This window comes from Eptesicus fuscus, chromosome 1 (genome assembly GCF_027574615.1).
Source record: "Eptesicus fuscus isolate TK198812 chromosome 1, DD_ASM_mEF_20220401, whole genome shotgun sequence".
NCBI classification, from domain to species: domain Eukaryota; kingdom Metazoa; phylum Chordata; class Mammalia; order Chiroptera; family Vespertilionidae; genus Eptesicus; species Eptesicus fuscus.
Window position 1 is genome coordinate 129,116,903 of NC_072473.1, and position 12,341 is coordinate 129,129,243.

At 40.9% G+C, this 12,341-nt stretch overlaps 1 protein-coding gene and 1 non-coding gene across 2 annotated transcripts in view; one reads left to right on the top strand and one right to left on the bottom strand.

The window, feature by feature from the left end:
- The window catches only part of SHROOM4 (shroom family member 4), a 201,829-nt gene that overhangs the window by 141,951 nt on the left and 47,537 nt on the right, over positions 1-12,341 (top strand). The gene's annotated exons all lie outside the window — the stretch shown is intronic.
- LOC114228572 (U6 spliceosomal RNA) lies at positions 409-510 on the bottom strand. The gene has a single exon (XR_003614723.1). It is a non-coding gene; the product is annotated as a U6 spliceosomal RNA (small nuclear RNA).

The window sequence follows — 12,341 nt, forward strand, 5'->3', positions numbered from 1 at the left end:
TATACACTTTTTCTTTCACTTATGATTATATCATGAGCCTTTTCTAAGATCATTAAGTAGTCTTCAAAAGCATGGTTTTTAATAGCAGACTATTATTGTCTTATGTAGATGTATAATTCTTCACCTAATTCTTCCTAAATGTTGGATGGTTAGGATGTTTTTAATTTTACCATTTTAAGTAACCCTGCAGTGGATGACACTTCATGTACATAAATCAATGTGTGCATCTCTAATTGCTCTCTTAGGATAGATTCCTAGGAGTGGAAAAACTGGATCAAAGGGTAGGAACCTTTTTAAAACAGATATAATTCATATAACATAAAATTAAATACTTTCGAATACATAATTCAGTGGTTTTTAGTATGGTCACAAGGCTGTGCCACTATTACTGCTATCTAATTCCAGGAAAAAAATGTGGAGCACTTCACAAATTTGTATGTCATCCTTGTGCAGGGGCCATGCCAATCTTCTCTATATCATTCAATTTTAGTATATATAGGCTGAAGCAAGAACATTTTTTATGTCTCTTGATAACATGACAGATTTCTGTCCAGCAAATGTGTACCTCTATCCATCCCCACCCATTTTATTGTTTTGCCTCTTTGATTACTTCTTCTTCCTCTCCCACCTGAACTGTAGCTGTTCTGTAAAGATCTGCCACCCACCATCTTTCCTTTTCACACAGTACTGTGGGCAATCACATCTACTGCAATAGCCTTGGCTGCTTGCCTCCTCTCTGTGGATAATGACTACATGGCAATACCCTGTCCTGACCTCTTTCCAGCACTGCAGCCCAGACTCAAGGATTCTTGCTGGGCATGCCTATCTATATAATTTGACAGCACAATAAACAAACTTGTGTCTAAAATCAAACCATGTGTCCTGAAGCCAGCTCCTGCTTTCCACTTCCCATTCTAAATTAGTGATAACACCATTCTCGAAGGTGTTTCAGTCATCTTAACTCTTCTTTTTCCTTTATATTTAATTAGTAGTCCAACCCTGTTGATTCTGCCTTGCATATTTCCTATCACATTATTCCCTTCTTTTTTTTTCTTTTTCTGATATTTAATAGATTACCTTTTTATTAAAGATGCCAGTTATGGAGTGTTTTTTGAAATGTTATACTTGGACATTTCTTCTTTACTGATCCTTCATTTGGTTGTTTTGGAAAAGAAGATGCCCCCCCACCCTTGGGGATAAGATCTGGTTTTATATTTAACATTTCTGCTTTATGTTTGATGTTACTTTGAGTTGCCACTTTTTCCTGGTGATCATGAACCACCTGCTGTTTTTTCATTTGGAGATTATGTTTCACTGAGTATTTATTATAATTTCAGCTTTAAATATAGCATTTTCATGCATTTAATACATTTAATACTTACTGTGAAACAGATTAATGGACCTTTGGTGTAAAGCTTAGGAACATTAATTTAGTTCACTCTGGCTTATTTAACTGTGTTGCAGCGTTACTGGGGTACACTTTTTCAGGGCACGTCTACAAGTTGAGAGAGGATGTCAGATGAGAATAGCATGACATTTCATTTTCTCATGCTGCCCAACAGTTTGATAAAGAGCACTCTTAGGGAAAAATAAATAATAGTTTTTCATTGAATTTTCAGCTTGATAGTCTAATCTCCCGCTTCTAAACTGTCCTGTCATCTGTATCTGGTACCTTGTTTTGACCCCTCATCCTGACTCTAAGATAATTTCTTTGTCTGTTCATCATTCCTCTTTCTATTTTTGTTTCTTTGAATATTTTATTCCTTTTTTCGTGTATTTTTAAATTTTAAAAAATGTATATTGTTGAAACTATTACAGCTGTCCCCCTTTCTCCCCCATTGATCCCCTCCTCCCCACTTCTCTCCCCTCCCTAGGCCTTCACCCCACTAATATCTGTGTCCATGGTTTATACATATATGCATATAAGTTTTTTGTTGATCTCTTCCCTCCCCGCTTCCCTTTGAGATTCCATAATCTGTTGTATGCTTCCATGTCTCTGGATCTATTTTGTTTGACAGAATTTTTTGTTCATTAGATTCCACATATAAGTGATATCATATGATACTTGCCTTTCTCTGACTTATTTCACTTAACATAATACTCTACAGGTCCCTCCATGTTGTCTCAAAGGGTAAGAGATCCTTCTTTTTGATAGCTGCATAGTATTCCATTGAGTAAATGTACCATTTTTTAATTAAAAAGAGTTCGTTACAACTTGATAAGGGGCATTCATGAAAAACCTACAGCCAAAATCATACTTAATGGTAAAAGACTGAATATTTTCCCTTAAGATCATGAACAAGACAAGGATGTCTGCTCTCATCATTTCTAGTCAACATTATACTAGAAATTCTAGCCTGGAACCTCCAAAGGCTTTCTCTTGCCTTTTGGATTATGTAGCATAAATGCTTTAACCTGACACTTAAGGGCCACCATGTTCTTGTATCACTCTAATTTCACTTCCTATGTGCCTTATAGAAACTGTGTGTCCTTCCTACAGCATATTCCTGCTTTCCCCACTCTTGTTTATACAAAACCTGGCATAACCTCTCCTCCAGTTTTCTATAGTTGAAATTATACTGTGTCTTCAAAAATTAGCTTGGAGTCTCTATAAATTAGCTTGGAGTCTCTATAAAATCTTTGATTCAACCAGCTTTGCTTTCTTTTATTTAACTCTCCTTTTGTTAGCATTTCCTTTATGACATGACATTCTGCCCTGTTTAATGGTTACATAGGTATTTTTATTTACCCCTTATCACACTGTAAATACCTTGAGCACCGGGATTATATTTTCTTGGTTTTGGTGTGTTTCATAGTAACTCTCTAATCACCTTAAATGTAGATAGAAGCTTTATAAATGCTAGAATAAAAGAATGGTGAAAACTGCCAACATTTTTTTAGAACTACTAATGACTCAGTTTCAGGAATGAATTCTGTGCTAAGAAGGAACAAATGCCAGATGACCCAAATATCATGGTTTATTCTTTTCCCTCATTCTCCACATACAACCCATCAAAAAATACTGTCAGCTTTATCTCTTCAAGATACCTTATCAAATTTCTTTTATTTATGCCTACTGCTTCTTCCCTGTATAAACCACCATTATCTCTTATCTATAAAAACTTTTTAAACTGGTTCCCCAGATTCTTCTTCTACCTAAATCCATCAACCAAGTGAGATCTTCATGAAACTTAGATCATGGTAGTGTCCTGCTTAACAACCTCTAGTAGCTACTAACTATACTGAGAATAAAATGTAAACTTCTTTCCTTGACTTTGAAAAACTCCATTATCTGGCCTTGATACTTCCCCAATCTCACCTCCTACTACTGTCCACCTTGCTCACTGTGCTCTAGCTATGCTGAACATTGGCCCTTCTTCATTGTCATGTTTATTCAAGGCAGAATGAGTAGGTAGTCTTGGTTCTATTGGGGTCCTGGCTATTGTTAGCTATTGTCTTAAAGCTTTGTGTCTTTAGTAGTGCAGATGGCCAGAAGTAATTCCAAGGGCTTTTAGACTTGACCACAAAACCTTTGTGGATTCTATCTTTCCCCTGAAAAGTGGTATCTCCAATAATGAATTTGAGATTAGCAATATTTGGCTTAAAGGGAGAAGAAAAGAAATCTATAATTCTCATAACCTTCTTCCCAAGGGATGCTACAGATATGTCTGCTAGAACCCAGAGCTGGAGGGCAAACATCCTCTATCTTCTTTATCACTCTTGATATTGGTGTAGGAAATTGGACATCACAGCAAAATCTGACTCTATGGATGGTTCTCTATGAACCTGCTGTCATTTTCCCCGTGTGCTCCTCTGAAGTCTCTGTCAGTCCTCTTAGCTTTTGTATATACAGGAAAGAGACAAAAACTGTCTTCAATTATTCAGTTCTTGACTTGCTCCCCTTACTCCTAGAAGCTACGAAATGTGCACAATTCACCTCCTTGCCTTTGGGATAACTGATAAGAAATAGTCTATGATGTGTATGTTTTATCAGATTATGCATAGAAAACCTAGAATATACTCCCCAGCCCATTCTGAAAGAGAATTCCGTGTATCATTTTTCTAAACTCCTAAACATTTTCTAGCCTCTAATATTTGAAAAACTCTCCCACATCATTCATATGGTTGCCACCTTCCAACCTTCTGTAGAAAAAGACATGCCCCCATGTTTTAAAGATTCCAATGTGAAAATGGAGAAATGAAAACAGAAGGTTAAATGCAAAAGCCCTAACCAGATGAAGTTATCACTCTCTATTTAGAAAGCCAAAAGGCACACCCTGACACACACCACAGCATTTGGAGGAGTCTTTATTTCCACCCCAACATTCCCTTCATTTCCTATTCATTACTCTAGCTTTCTTTTAGTTAGGGTTAGGGTTAGGATTGAGTGGAGAGGTGGGAAAGGTGGGTAGGCAGAGCTGGGTAACAAAGCCCTGTCTCCATAAAGTATTCATATCTGAGATGACCCAGATTATAACTTTTCCAGACTGAAATAAAAACTATTGTCCTAAAAGTTCTCTTTAAAATTATACATACATACACACAGTTACACATATGCAGAGATACATATGTACACACATACATACACATATATACAAATACATAAATATACATGCACAAAGACACATACACATATAGACATGCACATTTGCACATATAGACATATATATTTCCCCTTGGTTGGATCTGTAGTAAGGATCTCTAGATCACCAGGCTTCAAGTTCCTTCAGCTAACAGTGAGGAGTGAGTGGGCCTTTATAGCTCTGTATCCCTCCATGGTGATCAAGCAGATTTCCCCTCTTCTGTCAGATAAACAAGCCATGCATTGTTCTGTCTACCGGACGGTGTGCAGGCTTCCCTTCCTGCTGAGCTGGCCAGAACGAGCTTGGATCCCTTCAAGTGGGGCAGGTGGAATGTGCTGTTTGTGTGGAGACTGGAAGAGCCACAAAAAGTAAACAGAGCTAATCAAGGACACTCTTTTGTGCTTCCCTTGTCTAAACGTTTTATTTTTTATTGATTTGAAGGGGGCGGGGGGGGGGAGAGAGAAACATCAATCAGTTGCCTCCCAAATGTGCCTTAACCAGGGATTGAACCCACTGCCTCTCAGTGTAGGGATTATGCTCCAACCAACTGAGCCACACCAGCCAGGGCTCTAAACACTTTCAAAAGAGGAAAGAGCCTACAGTAGGTTATAGGCCAGACATCCTGACTAAGCACAACCCCAAGCAACAGTGGCCATATTTTTCTTCTTGCCCTAGAGTAGGGCAGAGTCATGGGTCTCTTTCTGCTTGCTCCTTACCTGTCCCCCCTCTACATATCTTCTCAGGGGTCTGCTGGGAGCCAGGCTCAGAGATAGATAGTGATATCTGAATATATTGGGTTGACAGCCTAAACACAGTTAGAGATTGACTCCTTCCAGAATTGGTTCTCATCTCTCCTCTTACCTCTCCCAACAGTCTTTATAAGGACTCTTCTGGGAGCTAGCTTTTGGCTTATCTGCTACTTCTGCCTGCACGTGCCTACCCCCAGTGCACCCATGCCCACTTCTTATCCTCTGAGTTCTTAGAAAATAAACAGTAATCTTTACTTACCTAGGAGGCTATAGTCATTTTATCTGGATCTAAGCTCTGCTAAGGTAGAGGGTGCCCCTTTTATTCCCACCTCATCTTCTAGCCTCTTGCCCAAATCCCATACTGGCCAAACTGCTCACATTTCTCTCTTATCTTTCCTTGTTGAAGAATTTCTCAAGTATATGCTGTCTGTGCCCTCCTGCCTATCCTATCACCTCTTCTGGTGACTACCCAAATAATACTCCCACCCCGCCTCCATACCCCAGCCAGTCCTATGAACATGCTTGTGCCACTAGTCCTAATTTCTTCAGCGTCCCCCCTGCCCCCACCACCCCGGCTACTGACAGAGCCAAACTGCTATCAAACTCATTGCTCTTTATTTTGTTAGGAAGTGGGGATCTGCAAGCCTCATTAAGGAAGCGCTTTTATAGGCTGGGTTACTTAGTGGAAGAGGGAAGGTACTTGGCGACCAGAAGATTAGGGAAGGCTGGACACCCAGGACTGAGTAATGACATGAGAAGAGACTGTTTATCCTGATGTTTGTTTGTTTTTTCAGAGCAGGTTTTATTCCCTCGTGTACTGCTAATGGTATTGTATTCCTTAGTGTGTTGTCAAAGTGTGGTTATCATACCTGCAGCATTAGTATTGCTGTAGAGCTTGTTAGAAGGTCAGAATCTCGAGCCTACTCTAGACCTATTGAATTAGAATCTGCATTTTAACATGATGCCCAGGTGATGAGTATGCCCACTAGAAGCTCTGTTCTAGAGTACTAGGTTTGGCTTTTGTATCTTCTCTTAACTAATTCTTTCTCTTTCATCTTCTTTAGGATCAAATAAGTTATTCTTCTTGCTACTAATAGTATCTTGCCTATTATTATTTTGTGTAGATGATAATACTAGTAGTAATAACAGATGCTGTTTACTGAATGTCTACAGATGAGTAAACTGAGGTTCTGCAACATGCTCAAGGCCAAACTAGTCAAGGCCACACCAGATCCATATGCCCACAAAAATCTCCAAACTTTACCTATACAGTACTTATAACTACCTAAGGAGTGCCTATAGACTTACTTGAATAATATCTGCCTTTTGTGGAATAAACATCAACCCAGACTTCCCTAGGAGGTACAGAGGGCAGTGAGGGGAAGTGGCCTCTAACCTCCAGGAATGATTTCCCCAGAGAGGAAAGGCCCTAGCATATTTCTTGTCCTGTGGGAGCTCACGTAAGCCCTTTCAGGAGCCAGAATTTGCTGGAATTGGGACCAGAGGTCAAAGGAAACTGGAGTGGGAATCAGGAGGATTATGAAGGGAAATCCCCAAGAGAAACTAAATTCTGATGCCTGAGCTTGGGCTTAGAGTGTGCAACAAACTCATGTAGGGCTATTCTGGGTTCTGGCTAGTGCACAGGTCAGTGAGGACATCATTTGAAGCCCTAGCCTTGAGCCTAGGCCTATTACATCATGTCATGCTATAGCTAGAAGGGTTGTTGGTGATGATGGAGTCCAATGTTTTATTTTGCAGAGAGGAAACAGAAGCTCAGAGAGGGGGAGTAAGTTGCCAGAGGTCAGAGCAAACTCAGGGCAGAGCTAAGGATGCTAACCCTGAGTGCCACTCTTCTGGAGGTGGAGTCTCTGGTGTGAAATAATTTTCTTTGGGTCAGCTCAGGTGCCCATAGGAAGCATAGACTCTGTAAATATGGCCCAGAATGGCTTATGAGTCTTTATATCTCAGCAGGACCTTCACTTTGGGAAAATCTCTAGGTCACATAACCCCAGTTGTGTAAAATCAGCTGTAGTGCTACTTGCTCTTCTTGTCCTAGAAGCTACTAGGCCTGGCTGATCTGGACTTTGCTTTTCTGGGGCTTAGAAGATCTGCGGAGATGGCTGGGTGGGGTCAACTCAGTCCAGGAAGTACAGGAATTCTTTTAAGTGTATGTGTCTGGGGTATTTTTCTCTCTCAGTTACGTGTATTTTTAAAAATTCTTTTTAGACACCCGCTTTATCTTTCCCAAACATCATTTCCTTGCTCCTTTCCTGAGTTCTAGCAGTGGCTGGGGGCCCAGCTTCCTTATTGGCCTCTAAGCTGTGGAAGGGGGCGGGCCAGGACTCAGAGGAGGCTGGAATCAGAAACAGGGGGGCTGTTTATGCTACTGGAACTGCCCTTCATCCTTCCCTTTGCCACCAGGGTACAGGCTGGTTTCTTGAGCAGGGTCTTCACTCCAATTGATTTCTTGACACTGGCTTTCATTCACTAAGGCTGTGGCTACATCTAGGGCCAACCAGGCTACTGGTCATACCTTGCCTTCAGTACCACTCTTTTCTGTTCTTGAAACCTGGACCTGGCTGTGTCTGGGCCCCTTGGATCACACTGAGGAGCTTGGGTTGATGGCCCCTCGTCTAAGGAGGTCTTAACTGGAAGGCAGATGGCTCTCAGCTAAGGGAGGATCCAACTTGCTAAAAGAAGCCCTGGGGGCTGGCTGGAAGGATTGTTGATGAGCATCTGAGCTGATTGGATACCCAGCTCTCTCCTAAGCCATCTCCTCATCGTGGGCTACTATCCTGGTAGGTACAACTAGTAGCCGTGGCCATCATGGCTGCTGTCTCTCTCCCCACTTCTGCTTTCTTTCTTCAGTATCCCTTACTTTTTGCTTCCAAGGAAGGAGTTTTGGGGTAATAAATGATGGGGCATGTGTTTGATGTTAGTCCTGAGCCATCCTTAGAAGAAAGGGATAGTTGCCTCCACAGCTAGGCCTAGAGCTATCTGGCTAGTGTTGGCATTTTCTTACCTCTCTGCTTATTTCTCCTCATCCCACTTCCCCACTGCCTAAAGAAGGTATGGTTTAAACTCTAGGATGACTGGTTTCCTTTTCTGGCTGCTTCTTGTTTTAAATATATATTTTTATTGATTTCAGAGAGTAAGGAAGAGTGAGAGAGAGAGATAGAAACATCAATGATGAGAATCATTGATCAGCTGCCTCCTGCACTCCCCACACTGGGAATAGAGCCTGCAACCCGGGCCTGTGCCCCTACCGACCGGGAATCAAACCTTGACCTCCTGGTTCATAGGTCAATGCTCAACCACTGACCTAGGCCTGCTAGGCCTGATTGCTTCTTGAGGGAATGGCTAGGAGATGCCTCAGGTATACAAGCTTTTTGAGACAGATTACTCTTTGAGGAAGAGTAGTTGTGTGGTATCCTAGAAAGGGCTGAAGTATCTGAGCCTCAGTAACAACTGCTGGTGGCTAGCTATGTGCTTTTAGCAAAAGCAATTCAGCTCTCTTGGTCTTTGTTTTCTAATCTGTAAAGAGGGGATAATAATAGCTCTTATAAGGTTGGAGTGAGGATTGAATCAGCTAATGCATGCAAAGTGCACATTTTAAACATTGGGACGGATCACGAAAATTCTCGCTTCAGATTACACAGTGTTTTACAAAGTATCATACTTTAAAAAGATAGTAGCTTGTAAGAACATGTAATAAATAACTTCAAAAGCAATGGGTATTTAATTTTTAAGGCATGCCTTTAACATTTATGTAAAACATTTTTTTGTACTCGTCTAATAGAAACTTATCTGGCCACTGGGTAAAGCTAGCAATAAAACTACTGGTCCGCAATGTGTTAAGTATTCAATAAATTGTCCCTATTGTTACTTTTTAAATTTCATAGTATTTCAGGTACCATGCTGAGTGATTTCACATATGGAACTTCATCCAGACTACAACTCCTGCATAAGGGATGGTTATCTTCCCCATTTTACAGATAAAGTGTCTACAACTCAGAGAAGTGATTTGCCCAAAGTCACAGCTAGGATTGGAATATAAGTGTAGACTGTCTGAGCTCTTCAGGAATAATTATAGACCAAGTATTAGACTCTCTATATAGTTTCATCTCCTTTCCCAAACTATGGCTAGAAGACTCCAGCTGTGGCTACAGATCCTCTGTTGGGATTTTCTTTCCCCAGCTTATATTTTCCCCCAAATGGTCCCAAAGCCCCCACTGCCTTGCTTATGTATACTTTGGGATTTTTTCCCATTGCTGGAAAAGCCCTAAAGAGAGTAGGGGCCTTTTATTTTCCAAAGTGAATCAAAAGAGTGGTACAGCAGAACTTTGACAGTGGATGGACAAATCTGGGTGGGAGTACTCTTGAACCATTAAGACAAGTCTGAGCTGATAACCTTTATTATAGTACATATTATTGACAACTTGCTATGCATCAAACTCTGTTCCAGATGCTTTGAGAATATTATCTAATCTCTACAATAACCTAGCCAGGTAAGGATTATTGTTCCTTTTCTCAGATAAGAAAAGAGCTCTGAAGCTCAAATGGGTTACGTCAGTGGTCGGCAAACTCATTAGTCAACAGAGCCAAATATCAACAGTGCAATGATTGAAATTTCTTTTGAGAGCCAAATTTTTTAAACTTAAACTTCTTCTAATGCCACTTCTTCAAAATAGATTCGCCCAGGCCATGGTATTTTGTGGAAGAGCCACACTCAAGGGGCCAAAGAGTCCCATGTGGCTCGCGAGCCGCCGTTTGCCGACCACAGGGTTACCTGACTTGCATAGAATCACACATCCAAAGTGGTTAAGATATGAACCTAGAAAAAAAGGGCACATCTGTAATACATTCAACAATAAAGATAAATTTTTAAAAAAAAGATATTAACCTAGATCTGTCTCACTTATTTTTGCCTCATTGCCTATGGACTCAGTATAGTTGGTAGGATGAGACTAACATATATGAAATAATGATGAGCAATATAAAACAGATTACTATTAGGGACTAAATTGTGAGTACTAAATTACTAAGGGCAAGCTCCTTGAAGGAAACGGCATTTGAGCAGTACCTTGAAGAACAGTTGGAATTTAGATTAACAAAATGGGAGGGGGCCTCCTAGGCAAAGGGAACAGTCATAGTAATAACTAAAATTGGTTGAGGGCTTACCAGACCTTGTTCTAAGCAGTTGGCATGCATTGTCTCATTTGATCTTTACAAACCCCATTAATTAGATACTATTATCTCATTTTACTGCCATGGCAACTAGAACTCTGAGAAGTGAAGTCATGTAGCAGGCGTCCTCAAACTACGGCCCACAGGCCACATGCGGATGTTTTTGCCGTTTTGTTTTTTTACTTCAAAATAAGATATGTGCAGTGTGCATAGGAATTTGTTCATAGTTTTTTTTTTAAACTATAGTCCGGCCCTCCAGTGGTCTGAGGTACAGTGAACTGGCCCCCTGTTTAAAAAGTTTGAGGACCCCTGGTCTAAAGCAACAGAGCTAACAAGTGTTGGAAGTAGGACTCAAATCAAGGTGGTTCAAGTCCAGAGCTTGTGCTAGGTTCTACTGGAAAACCATCAGCAAAGGCACAAAGCTGGTTTCAGAGTGTGACTGGAGCAGAGATATGAGAGATTGGACTGGGTGGATAAAGACAGCTTTGAAAGTCTGATCCAGTTTATATTTAATGCAGGACAGAGTAAGAAATAGGGAGCCAGTGAAGATTCTTGAATATGAGAGTGCTACAATTCAGTTGGTGTTTGACATGATATGATCTAAAACTAGTGACTGGAGGTGAAATAAGGGGACACTGACTGGCAGATTGACATAATATTTTGGATGTAAATTGTTAAGGGCCTGGACTAGAACAGGAGGTGTTGATGGTAGGTTATGTGTTGGAGAATTGTGATTATGTGGAATAGTCTCAGTGAGAATGGAGAGAAAGACACACACACACACACACACACACACACACACACACACACACACACAGAGGCTCAAAGCCAGAGAAATATAAAAGAAGACTCTGCAGAACTCAGTAAGTAATTTGACAGTTGGGGAGAAGGTGGTATTAAGACTGACTGCTAGCCTTTTAAACCTTGGACTCAGAAGAACTTCAGGGACTTAGATGTGGATGAAGAGCCCAAAATGAGAGAGGTTCCCTGTTCTCCACTGTGTCCTCATTGCTTAGTGGTACTGTACATAGTTGGTACACAGTCCATAGTGGTACATAGTATTTCTGTGAGAAGCCTTATAAATAGTTGTTAATGAATGACTACCGGGTACAGAAGCTGGAGAGATTTCTAGCATCAGGAATTTGTGTATGAGCATGCCCCCAGCTTTCCCCACACCACCCTGCAACCCCTGCCCAGGGCTTTTTTGAGCCTTCAACATCCCTGCTGTGCACTCTGAAATCCATAAGAGAACAATGTGGTTAAATGTGGGGGCCTCACCTGGCTTTCATCCCCATAAATCTTAGTCACTGCTACTGACCTGTGTGACTCTGGTTCCTGACCTTTGACAAACAGCTTCCCCTGCCCTTCCTTTTAAACCTCCTTGTCTGTGTCTGGCCTGTTACCAGTCAACCCATGTTTTTCCCAGAAAGGCCATTCTCCTCAGAACTATATTTTTAGGCCTTAGCCCTCTAGAGCCTTGCACTACTTGGATTTTCTGTGTTTCCGCTGAATTATCCCACTGTGCAACAAGCTTCTGTAAACAGGGGCCCTTACCTTAGTCAACTCAACCCTTAGTATCTAGTATGGTTTGGTGGAGGAGAATTATAGACTAAGTAAATAAGCTATCATTCATTTACCTCTCTGTCATCTACTAATTTATCATCTGTTTCTCCTACTCTGTCATTCATCTCTATCATCTAGTTATTTCCCTACAATCATTATCATGGTTTTCTCCCTTTCTGTCATTTGTTTGTCTTTGTATTATCTTTCCCTCTTATCTCTATAATCTACCTGGCCCTGCCAATTCCTTCCTTCCTTCCTT